Below are 13,455 nucleotides of genomic sequence, written 5' to 3' on the forward strand. Positions count from 1 at the left end.
AGGAAAAATTCATTACTGTGAGGGTGGTGAGGCCCTGGCACCAGAGAAGCTGTGGCTGCCCCATCCCTGGAGGTGCTCGAGGCCAGGTTGGATGGAGCTTGGAGCAACCTGGCCTAGTGGAAGGTGTCCCTGCCCACGGCGGGGGGTTGGAATGAGATGATCTTCATGGTTCCCTTCCAACCCAAAATGTTTTATGATCTTACATTTCATCCTCTTTTAAGCAGAGATCTGAGGGTGCACAGATCTGTGGGTGGCAATGCCTGAGACAACACATGGATATCTAGGTGCAGCTCCCCATCCAATTTCCCTGCTCAGCAAAGACAGACTTGAGGGATTATCCCAGCCTGGGTGAAGGTTTTTAACCACAATGGCCGTGAAAGTCTCCATTATTTATCTCCAAGCTGCTTAGTGATATAGTGGGTGGATAAGGAAGCCACATTTCCTGCTCGAAGAGTGTGTGGGATTACCTTTTCAAATGTTAATGCCTCATGTTTTTCAAAAAGCTACCCAAAGGCACCGGTCAGAGCAAACGCTAGGAAAGCCTGTGCATATTGAAACCAACCCGGCTTTAAAAAGTCTGTGAAGATATCTGGGGCGAGGAGGGAGCAGGGAGAATAAGAAGAAGCTCCAGGAAAAATCCTGCCACCATTTCCCCCACTTCAAAGTTAAAATTAGATATGTGCATTTCCCTCTCCTCTGATGTGCCTCCCTCCAGGGAAATAGGTGATGAATGCAAAAGGCCAGAGGGAGCAGGATCAGCCGAGGGATTCCCCTCCAGCAATGCTAATGAAAGTCCAAATCCCAAATCCTTCCTGCCCATCATCAAACTGCAAACAGTGGCAACCAGGAAAAGCACCAGGCTGATCTGGGCTGGCTTGGGACAAGTGCCAAAGGGATACAGCAAGCCACACATCCTCACTTCTGTTTTGCATCCAAGGCAATCTGGTTCCTCACTATTAAATCATCCCACTGTAAAATTCATCAGCTTCCATGGCTTTATGATTGATAAAAACCGTTTCTGCAAGAGCCACCTGGGCAGTGTGTGGCTAATGGGCTGTTGTTAACACACAGCCCCGGGTTTTCTGTTGTAGCTTTTGCTTTAAAAACAAAACAACAACAACAAAAAAATACATTATTTTAATGCAGATTTGAAAGAAAAGGGGAAAAAAAAATCTCCTGGGTCTGTACCCACCACAAGTTTTAAAGTGCAGAATCTGTGTCTGCTGTTGAATAAGAAATGTGTGCCGACTGCCAAATTTCAGCTTGAAAGCAGCCAGAAGCTATCTGGGAAAAAACAAATGTTTTGCAAATACCTTTTGTAATTGTAAAAATAACATAATAATTAAAATTAAAAAGCAAACAAACCAGCAAGAATTCACCAGTTATTAAACCCTGAAAAATGTGGGATTTTGTATGACTTGGAGCCCACAAGTGACATCTAAGCTTGAAAAAAACCCCTGAAAACAGGGATTTATAGTTTGTCTCTTATTCCTCATAGCCAAGCGGTTTTATAACCAATGTCTCTTTATTCCAAGTGTTCCAGAAAGAACAGAAAATGCCTCAAGCCTGGCAGTAAATGTGGGGAAAGGATAAAGATCCTGCTGTCCCTGAGTCCGAATTCCCTCATTTCTAAGGGTTCGCTTAGCTCTCATTTCAGCCAGCCCTGGAACAGTATCTTTTCTTTGGTCAGGAATTTGTCACCATTGGCCGTGAGGATTTCAAGAGGATCAGCTGATGGTCTTTGCTTTTCCTTTGGCCACATTGTCCTGGGAAGAGATGGGGATGTTCCACAAAACACCTCCCTGCTTGCTGCTCCTTTCAGAGTGGATAAAAGAAAGGGGTTTGGGGTCCAGCAGACACCTTTTCCCCATTGCAGTACCCTGGGTGCACAGCTGGTGGTGACTTTCAGGTTGGATTTCCATCCCCAGCCTACTATCGAGCCACTTAGTGCATTTAAAAAAAAAACAAAACAAAGAACAAAGGCCTTCGCGATGCACAAAGCAAAGGAAATCATGGGGAAAAGCACTTCAAAACTGACTTTTGTTTACAGATCAAGAATTTCACGGCTTGGTGGAAAGCACAAACAATACTCGGACAGAAATTCATAATATTTGGTGGCTGGTTTGTATAGCTACTGCAGCTAGTATCTCAAATAAATACTTCCGTGACTAATCCCTTGGAAAGAAAAAAACACAAAGAAAGAGGCTGTCACATGAAACAGGACGATTTTGATGTTTGTTTTGTATTTCTAAACACAAATTCTGCCTCTTGAGCTGTGTAACATCCTTCATCTAAAACCCTGTTATTCTCTGGCTGGGTAAATATGTGTTTGTTTTCTTTCCTCATCCCATCACTCTCTCCTTCCCCAAAATCTAAGCAAGGAGTCCTTATCCTCCTCTCTAAACTCCAGCAAAACTCTGCATATTTTGATGAGGATCTAGAAACACCAAGTCTTAAATTCTAGAAATAATTGCGATTTTATTTTGTGTGATTAAACTATGGAAATTTTCTCCTTGCGATTTTTTTGCATAACAGCAAAAATAAAACCCCATAAAGACAAAAAAAAAAAAACAACAAAAAAACCAAAAAAAACCCCCAACAAAACCTGTTGGCGTCATCAGAACCTAAAAATAACAGGAAGATGACTGCTGGTGCCAGAGTGATACCAAACAAAATCTATTATTGAATTAGATTCTTTCCAATTGGTGTTCTTAGGAATATATTTCCCTTTGCCCCTCAGGGTTCATTTGGAGCCAAGGTATTCTGCCTGCCAGTGCCATTCCAGCACTCAAATTAACAAGAAGTGATGTCTTTTACAGTAAAAAACCAGTACCTATTAAAATATTGATGAAGACGAATAAGCCGAGGAGTTTGTGGTGTCTGGTTTCTTGCTGGCAGTCAGGGATAACTGTGAAGGGAGGGGGGAGCTGGACATCATCACCCTGCTGCCACATCTAGGATGATCCTCCTGTTCCAGAGGATAGAGCTGCTATCCCAGGAGTGAGCAGCCTGCTCCAGGGACTGATAGAGTGCTTGGAACACCCATCCCTCTTTCCTCCCTGCTTTTTTCCCACCACCAGCTCAGCAGTGCCTGTTTCCTCTCTGAAGTGCAGTTTTACAGGCTTTGCTTGCTGGACTTTGCTGTCCATTCATTTAAAGGGTTTCAGCTTTTATTTATTTCCCTGATCTTTTATTCTAATTAAGCACCTCTCAGTCTTGTTGTGTTGTAGCTGCACATCTTGGCAGCTGCAGGGTTTCGTGCTGTGCTGGAGAAGAGGCTCGGGCCACCAGGTCAGCTTTTACAGCTTCATCCACCCCTGTCCCCTGCTCTAGTACCTCAGTGTTATTTTAAGGGCTCCTGGAGTCATCTGTCACCATTCCCCAGAGCATTTCTTGCTTGCTGGCACTGCTGGCCCAGCATTCCCGTTCTCCTGGGCAGCAGGAATGAGCTGGTTGCTGACGCTGCAGTGTGCCCTCCTGACACGCAGGCTGTGCTTTCATCAGCTTAGAGGCATGCACTTCATCTGCAGTCCCAACCCAAATCCATCTGACCGTGTCATCTCCATCTGTGACGATTCCCTGGATGTTACTTTAATTCTGCTGGCACCCTGCTCTGGCTCCCAGTTTTCTTATGGCGCTCAAGAGACCCGGAGCATCTCCTTGACCACGAGCAAGCGCAGTCCTGCAGATATGGTGATGCTGAACAGGCCCGTAGCAAAGGCTGGAGGAGGCCTGGCTTCCACCCAGGACCACAAAAAGGCATCCACATTAAGCAGCATCCTCCCTGGAGCTTTCTGCACTGATGGGAGGAGTATGAGATGACCCAAAGCTGGTGCAGCCCCGCAGTGCAGCCAGGGTAATCCCCCTGCAGCATTCACACCACCGACCGGCTTCACCCCGAGTGGGTTTTTTTCTAATAACCAGCGAGCACGTTGGATATGATGCCTTCATCACCATGATCCAGGCAAGCACTAAATCACACAATCCAGGCTGGAAGGAGCCATGTGTTTTCCCCTGCATGCAGTTCCCACTGTGCTTCCAAACACGTCTCCCTTCTCTCCTTTTTCTGTACAGTAACTTTGCACACACAAACGTCAAACAGCAGCTGTTTGGCCAGCATTTTAAAAAAGCAACTAGTGATTGTAGCTGCCTTCACTCTGAAGCTAGGATTTCCACTCTACATGGCAAAAAGGGCTTCTTTTTCCTTCTCAAGTAGATATTTTTACCTGTTTCTTTTGTAAATGTGGAAATGTGGAAACAGTCAGACCTTATCAGGCAGAAGCATCTTTGAGGTTTCCCCTTTCAGAAAGAAAATGTCACGGTGCCTGTCAGAGCCAGGTTACCCAGGGCTTCTCCTGCTTAATTAAGCAGGAGTAAACCTGCGATGTGTCAGAGCCTGCACTAGGTAAGCAATATGCTGGATAATTTTGGAGGTCACTTCAATGCAGGGGTGGAAAACTTGAGCAGGAAGCTGTCCTGAGAAGGGCTTCTTCAAAAATCTTTCTCTTCTGGCTGAGCCATCCCATGTCCAGAACCTTTGCTGGTGTTTTGGCCCTTCTTGTCTCAGGGTGGAGCTGGAATTAAAAAGGGCTCAAGCCATGAGTCAGATCAAAGCTTTGAATCCTTCAAAATGTCCCAGGGAAGCCTGAAAATTGCACTGAAGGAATTGATTTTTAGGGTACTGATTTCATCTGCTGCAGTTGAAAGGTCACTTGTTAATAGTTTGGATTTTTACCAAAAAATTGTTCTGGGCCCAGAACAGACCTCTGAGCTTGGAGTGCAGGGCTGCAGCTTTTCCAGTGAGTGGTTAAGGGAAGGAGGGAATCAAATTCAACAGGTGTCCCCTAGGATGAACTGCTGTTTACTGTGGAAAACAATGCAGGATACTGTTGTAAAGTATTTGAACCTTGATAGTGTGCCCCAGCCAAACCATTTTTAGTTATTTTTACCAGAGCCCTCAGAGTGGGACCAGGCTGGGATTACCCTCACCGGCTTCACCTGGCCTTTCCACCTTCAGCTGCAGCACATCAGCCCCAAGAGGGTTCTTAAGCTCCAGTCTGAAGGCTCGAGGGGAGAGGTGGGACAGGTTTATGCTTGCTCTCTGTCCTCTGCTGGCCCGTTGTTTGGATTTTCTGGATTAACTTGGCTGCTGATTGCTGGATGGGTTTTGTTGCTGTCGTCATCTTTACACTGCTTGCCTGGATCAGGAGCCCCACCTGTTAGAGCCCTCAGGAATTCATCAAGGACTGAAAGGTAAACTGTGCTAAATTAGAAAAGAATTGGGAAAGAAGAAGCTGAAAAACTAAATACCAAGACAGCAAGGAATAGATAAAAAAGGACTGTGTTGCACTAGATTAAAATCAATCATATTATCAGAAAAGTGTGTGTGGAGCTCATGGATGAAATAGAGAAACCAATCAAGCAATGTGAGTTCTCATGCACAGCAGTTGCAAAATGTATATGTACTGTATTATGTATAAGTAGGTAGAATGTATAAGTAAGTAAAATGTAGAAGTACTGTGTTATGTAGTAGTTGTAAAAAGTATAAGTAGGTAAGAAAATGTACAAGTAGAGTGATGTGTATATGTATAAGTAGTGTAAGATAAGCAAGTGAAATGTGTAAGTAGGTAGAATGTATAAGTAAGGTGTTATGTCAAAGTTGTGAGATGTGTGAACACAGGGGGGTTTTAAACAATAAGATGCTTCTGCATAATCAGATTGATTCATTGATCAGAAGGCACGAGTTCCCGCAGGATACTTGCTTTTTTTTTGTGTATGTCCTTATTTGATGACACAAAAGCAAAAAATAATACCTTTTACCAGAATTCCTGATTTAATTGCATGCAGAGATAGAACTGCAGCCCCAAGTTAGCTGAGGACAGCTCTGCTGGTGTGCTCCCACAGTGTCTGGAGGAAGGGACAAGCCTTTGTGCTTGCCAAGGTCAGGATAAAGCCACAGATCCCAGCCCAGAGCACCTTCAAAGGATTTTGTTGATACCCCAAAGCACAGAGGAGAGGCTGGCCAGGTCCTCCACATTTTGACTGGAACCATCACCAGGACCACAGCGAAGAGCTCAGCTCCATCTGTGGCCCCCTCCCATGGACAGAGGCAGCAACAGTGCAGCGTGAGGGCTTGCCTGTAAATCCCATTCATCACACCCCAAGCCTTCTCCTGCCTAATCCTCTCTTCTCCCACGCCTGGCTCAGTGATTTCCTTGCAGCAAGGCAGTTGTCCCTGATAACATGATGGCAGGGGATGGCTGATGCCAAACCCCAGCAGAATAAATGTTAAAGAGGTGTCGCTGTTAATTTATCCACTCCTCAGAAATCTCATCTGGCTCATCCTTGCCTCTCAATCACCCCCTTTTGGTGGGATGGACATCAGCAGCTCAGGGGTTGCCTTGCCTGCCCTCAAAGTCCCATCCAGCCAGGCCTTGAACATTTCCAGGGATGTGGCATCCACAGCTTCTCCTGGAGATCTGATAACAAGATGCACATTTGTAAAAATCCTGCTGACCACATGTGGGGTGAGTAGGAGAAGGAATAGGTTTCAACAACAGCAAAGCAGATGCAGTTTGAACACAATAGAGGAGCAAGAGGAAACCTGGTCCTGATGGGTGTAAGGTAAATGCTGGAGCAGATTGTGGGAGAGATTGCAAGGCTGCAGCTGAAAAGGTTCTGTGTGCAGCTGTCAAAGTTCCCTCTTTGAAGTGGATTTAGGTGTAGATGACCATACCCTCGTGTTAGAGGTGAACTGTCATATTTCTGCCCTTCACTTCAGCCCTATTTTTCATTATTTTTGTGGTACTGCTGCTGCAGATCAGGAGGAATAAAAGGGAAAGTCTGTCTTTTTACATAACTAGAAGTAAATGCATAATGCAGCTTAATTGAAACTACTGACTTCCCCAGATAAGCTGGATGTAACTGGATCAACAGTGATCTGGTTAATATATAAAAAATGACTTTGTGACACCCACTGCACATAAATTAGAGCACTGAGGATGGAGTAGGGAGACACCAAAACCAAATCTACCTGGTAGAAGACCATGAAGATTTGCTGCTGTCTCACTTAGGATAATTTGAGCAAAAGCAAAATCCAGTAGTTCAACCCTAGAGCAGGAAAAAGAGGGGATGAGGAACTGGATGAATGGCACCACCTCTGGGGTTTTGGCTCTTTGTTGAGTTTCTTGAGCACTTTCCTACTGTTCTGGACCTCAGTTGAAGGTGTAGGATCAATCTGATCTCTGAAGTTGTAGAAAAAATCTAGTCATTTAAGAATATAACTTGAAAACACAACAAATCTATTGAGCTGAGTGCTTTGTCCTTGAGTTCAGCTGGAAACCTGTAACATTTGAGGGACACTCTGGAGGAAAAGAAGATTATTTAAGGACCATCTGGAGACATGGGCTTCAGCTGCCCTTTTCCCTATTTATGCTTATTAGAGATGAAATTGAAGTGCAGCATGATTAAATTATGCATATAAAGAAAAGCTTCCACAAACAAGAAAACATAAGCAATGTGGGAAGGAACAGAACTGCAAAGAGAACGAGAGGAGCAAAACCAAACAGGATGCCAAACTGCAAAAGACATTTCAACAGCACCTAATTAAAACTGTTCACATTTGCAACAGACAGAAGGTAAAGACATTCACTAGGAAACAGAAGAAAAGGGGGAAAAAAAAACCCACTAAGAGGAGTGATTTAGTCAATCACGGGAGATTCTGGAAAAATAGAAAGCTTGAGCAAAGGCCAGCTGCAGAACGTGCAGTGCATTGGGAGTTGGGGGGTTCTTTCCAACTGTCTCCCGGCAGGGGTGACTCCAGCTGGCAATAATGAGGAATGTGCTGTGCAGCAGCCCCTGCCCAGAGTGCCGGCAGCCTATGGGGAGCTGGCACTGCCACCTTCCGTGCTCGTCTCTATGCAGGGATCTGAATAATATCACATAGCAACCAGCCCAGGACTGAGAAATCAACCCAGGTCCCACTTCAATAACTTAATCACAAGATTATCTTCCAGCTTCTTTTGTTAATTAATGAGCCTTTGCCTTTTGGCTTCAGAAACCATAGATACAGCAGTAACGGAGAGGCTGAAAATCCAGTGTGGCACCTTTGTTAGCACGATGGACTAATAACACTTCTCCTCCTGTGACACCTTTCAAAGCTTGACACGTTCACCGCTGGGTTCATCTAGTTCCCAATGTGGAAGAGAGCAGCACAAGCTCCGAAGTGGAATAATCAGAACAAATGAGTCCTTAGCCATCTTTCAAGGAGGCCAAATCGAATCTTCTCTGGTGACAAAAACAAGAGTGAGCTACTCTGTGTTTTCCTCATCTCTGTCTAAGCAAAATTATTTTCATTATTGGTGAACATGGGATGAAATAACATTTCAGTTAGGGAAAAGACTGTCTTACACCACGTCTGAGAATGAATAGGGGAAGGTATTTTTCCTTCTGGTGGTAGAGTCTTTGCTTTCAGAAAGGACTGGCTAGGAGAAAGAGGCTTTCCAGCTAGAGAGAGGCTGATTGATGTGTGTACAAGAAATCTCCCTGTTCAGAGATAAGACAGCTAAGTGCTTTGTTAATGATGAAGTGGCAGGCAGAGCTGGAGGAAGAAGCTCTTCCTCAAGGTAAGGCTGGAGCCATGGGAGGCCTTTGGTAACCCCCCCCCAGTCTGGATGCTGCCTAAATCCAGCCATCCTCTCTTCATCCACATGGAGACACCACAAATCATTGGTACACTCCATGAAGAGCTGCCATCAGTCCAAAGGTGCTTGTTAAACAATCCCATTTCTGGGATGCTTGTGTGCATGGATATGTCCCAAATAATTAGCTCTGTGGCTGACAGCCAGCAGGAGTGTCTTCTCCTAACCCCAGAGAAGGAAGGAGCCCACGGGGCTGGAAGTCCTGCTCTGGCCAGCCCAGGTTACCCTCTCACCTTTGGTGTGGCTGTGATGTGGCCATGAGAGCCAGGACAAGGCAGCAGTGTTGTCCCCAGCCCTGACACAGAGAAATGAGCATCATCACAGAGGGACAAGTGGCACAGGCACAAGGCTGTCCTTGTTGACTCCTCAATAACATCATTTTTGCAGGGGCAACAGGAGGGGGAAGAGCAGAATCCCCCCCAGACCACCTCCTTCACAGGGAAGTAACTGATGAGCCTGGCAGCGTCTGAACAAATAATTTCTGATGCAGAGAATTCACTTGTCAGTGTGGAGGAGCCCTGAGAAGAAATTTCCAAAGCAGCTCTGTCGGAGTTAATGACACTGCACAAGGAAGCCCTCCTTAGGAAGGATGTCTCCTGAAGACGTGGAGTGTTTGAAAACATGATGCTTCTGTGTGTTCCTGTTGATGAGTTAAAATCCAAGCAGCTGTGGCTGAATTTTTAATCTGGGAGCTCTAACAGGTGAAGCACAAGGAGGCAGTGAGTCAGTTTTTAACCTTCCCTGATGCTGCCTTGGTCAGTCAGACCTTGTTTTCTTTCCAAATCAGAAGCCTCTCTTTAGGCCCGAGATAACACTGTGTTCTGCCTCGTCCAGATTACAAACCAGGGAATTTCTGTGCATCTGCATGTTTGTGTAATTGCCTAACACTGTGAAACCTCATCTCAGCTGAAGCCTCTAAGCTCCACTGTTAGATAAAAAGCAATTAACAGTAACCATAACCAGAAACACTTTCAGTGCGAGGACAGGCAGCAAATGGCAAATAGATACATCAACAAATCTGGTTTTGCCTTGTACTTTGCTGTTTGCAGACAACGGCTCATTAATTTTTATATGAGTATCACGGATTTATCAGCAATTTGGGAATCTTGAAGTTATTACCTACGACAGTGGCTTTGATTGTGCTGGCTGTTCTGTGTTCCCCCTGCGCCTTCAGTTTAAAAGTCACCCAAAAGGATGCAGTAGCCACAATCCCACCCCAAGGCAATCCTGGGCACCCAAAGGCACTGGTTATTCCCTGCACTCGTTGAATCTCTCGAATTTGTTTCCTCAGGGCTGGGTTTGTAGAGCCCTTTACCCCCTGAGAGCTCATCAGCATTCACACATCATAAGTGTTGTTCTTCCAGCTCTCCTAAGTAGCTGTATTTTATCCTGTCAAATATGAAACTGGCTCAGGTCAGGAATTTTGTGCTGAGCTAGTCAATCTTTAGGGTTTTCACTAATTAAATCTAGGCCAGATGACCAATAGATTCTTTAGCTGAACAAGGATAACTGTTTTAACCTCTCCTTTCCAGGTGTTTTCAGATCATTTTGCATGTTCTGATTCATTAGTTTGAGTTACAGTTCTGTGGGGGGAAAAAAAGAGCAGGAAAACCTGTATTTTACTTGGCAAGCCAGTTGTTTCATATAAAGTAAGGCTCATTTTCTGTGCGGTCACAGAGGTACTTGCAGGTTATCTGTGTGTAAAGTGATGTGAGAAACCTTAGCTGGATTCATGCAAGTGGTGTTTTTTAATCTGAATAAATGCTTTTCTGAAAAAAAAAAAAAAGCAGATACAAAGGTGTCAAGGATGAGATTACCTATTACCTTACTCTGCTCTGGAGCTCTGCTTTGGCTATCAGGTATTTTTAAGCTCTCTCTCCTGTTTGGTTTGGTGTTAGCCTGTGTCTCCAGATAATCCATCAGTAATTACCTGTTTAGTTTTATTGTGCTCTTGTTGCTTTGTGCAGTCACTCAGGAATTCATTTGCTCCCACCTTGCAGACAGATTTAAATGCTGAGCTTGTTTTCCTCCCAGACAGAGAAGAGATGCCTCTATTTCAGGTAAGTGTTCTGTGAGCTGTCCCTGGTGTGAGGAGATGATCCTGTGCCTGCTGCAGTTCAGGTCAGGAAGGTCGTGAAATGCAAATCAAACCAGACCTGTTGTGCCTCTCGGGTTAGAGGGGCTTTGCTGAGCTCTTTGTGTGTTTAACACAATTGGGGTGTCCTCCTTGTGCAGTCAGTGGCTACAGGCAGCGCAAAGGGATTTTGCTGGAGCTGTTCAGCCTGGAAAACCCCACCCCTGGAAGTGTTCAAGGCCAGGCTGGATAGGGTTTGAACAACCTGCAGCAAAATTGGACCAGATGATTTTTAAGGTCTCTTCCAACCCAAACCATTCTATGATCTTTATGCCTTGACTCTTGCTGAAGATTCTGACAAAGAAAACTAAAAACAAGGCAGAAGAAAAGGCATTCATGTAAATGCATGCCTTGGTCATCCCAGCAACGACCAAAATACTCAAGGAAGAGGGATTCTACCCCTTTGTGAACATAATTCCCAGCACAGTTCTGCAAGCTTTTTTCCCCCCTTACTTTTCTTGAAAAGGGTAAATCTCTGCTGTACAAGTTTCTCAAGCTGAATGCAAGCAGTTTGCTTGTCTTATCTCCATTTGCCCCCTTCTGTGCAAACATTTCAGTCACTTCCTGCAAACTTAATGTTTTTTCAACTCCTGACGTGCTCCTCATCTCCACTCTGCAATTACAAACCAATGTGCTGATGTTTTAAGTGTTTTGTGTTAAAATGTGTAACATCCAAATTTACAAAAAAACCAACAAACCCAAACAAAAAAGGACAGATCCCTCCCCAAATTCTCTCTAATGCTACTTATAGAAATCTCAGCTCTCCAGCAGAAGCATCAGCCAGCAGAGGATTTGGTTCTTATCAGAGGCTGAAGCTTTGGAAAAATATACTGAGGAAGGAGCATAAAACTGGGGGATGCGGCAGGTACTGTGTGCCAGAAGTGAACGCTGAGAGTTTGGAAATGTAAACTTCAGGTTTTTCCAGTCCTCTTCTTCCCCCAACACCCAGAAGATTGCATTGTTGGTTGGTCTTCATTTTTAAATCATCTGCTGTCAAGATACATGTGTTGTTTTCATAGAGTTGGCAGCAGAAGTTATTATTTTTTTCCAGCTCAATTTAGAGAACGGTAACAAATATTCTGGGTTTGCTCTGAAGTCATTCTGGGAGGAGCTCCTGGATTATACATCATGGTTGCTTCAGCAATGAAAGTGCAGCTCTTCTGTCAGAGTTTCAGCTTGATGATGAGTCTTTGGCTCTCAGGATGCAGCCTCACACTCTGTCCCCAGCACAACAGAGGGTGGGAATTAGCTTGAAAACTCATTCCAGTGACGATTTTTATTAGGGAATATTATTTACATACTGCATTCTCCTCTTGCACAAGAAAGCTGGAGGATTTTTTTTTCCCCTTCTAATGCATTTTAGAGGCGATCTGACATTTTCTAATGGCTCTCAGGTATGTATAATTTATCCTGCTCAATGTCTGCATTTTCCAAAATAACACTGGAGAACTATCTGGGCTCCTGCTTTTTTTGGCCAACTATTACTCTCCCTTTTTTCCAGGTTGACCTATAAATGTCCATATGCTGCAGGATAATTGCAGTAGGTGTAGGTTCCTTTGGAGACGCTCTTGTGTGGGAGACAATATGACAGCTCATCTGCACAGCACAGGCATCATTCCCCTGCCTTGATTTAGCAGAGAGTCCTGGATCCCAAGGCTTCTCCCATCTCTCCTGTATATTTAGGGATTGCTCACACACACCATGCACTCATGCTCTCCCGTGCAGTCATTTCACCATTTTCTGTGGGCAGCTCAGCTGCTTGGAGAAGAACTCAGAGTGCCACAAGCGTGGCAGAGCCTGGCATAGGGACATAGCCCCTGCTCTTAGATTCCCACGCTGTATCCAGGCATCCTGAGCTGTTAAAAACCTGTGTTAACCTACAGCTGGAATATTTTGTGTGGAAAGCTGTGTTAACCATGGTAAGGTGGAAGTGATGTCCCAGGAGAGGGTCCAGTCTCCCAAGTGCCATGACTTTTGACTGGGAACTACAGGCAAGTTTGTCCCCAGACTTGCTGAACCTGTGTGGCACTTTTGGGAGGGAAAACAATCAAAGTCCTGAGAAGCTGGGATGCAGGTTATCAGCAAGGAAGTAGGATGAGGGGCAGGAAAAGGAGCTGTGTCACCCCACACCTCAGCATTCCTTACTCTGCTGTAGTTGGATGTCCATGATTTTCCCCTGGAATCTGAAGAGCCTGTGGGCATTCAAGTGTTTAATAATTTAAAGACTTGCAGGTGTGTTTGAGAGGGATTGAGCAGGTGGGCTTGAACACACAGTGGACGTGGGGCACTTTTATTCTTTTTGGGGTTTTTCATGCCCTGACAAGGTGTGTTCCATGGCTGAGGACCCTATGGTGGCTGTATCAGCCTCACGGAGCGTGACAGGGGCCGGGGATGGTGCCAGTATGTCACTTGCGTCGGGGGCTGGAGCAGGAGGTGGTTGGTCCCTGCCTGTGCCAGTCCCACAAGTGTGTGTGACAGCAGCACAGCTTCGGCCTCAGTCACACTGCGAGAGTGACGGAGCGGGTCCCTGCCTGTGCCAGCCACGCTGGCCGTGGGACGGAGGGCACGCCTGGCAGTGTCAGTCCCACTGGGGGTGTCAGGGGGTGGTCCCCGGCGGTGTCA

This window comes from Corvus kubaryi, unplaced genomic scaffold, assembly GCF_017639235.1.
Source record: "Corvus kubaryi isolate FWS band 111438036 unplaced genomic scaffold, C.kubaryi_AGA036_p1.0 37361, whole genome shotgun sequence".
Taxonomy (NCBI): Eukaryota; Metazoa; Chordata; class Aves; order Passeriformes; family Corvidae; genus Corvus; species Corvus kubaryi.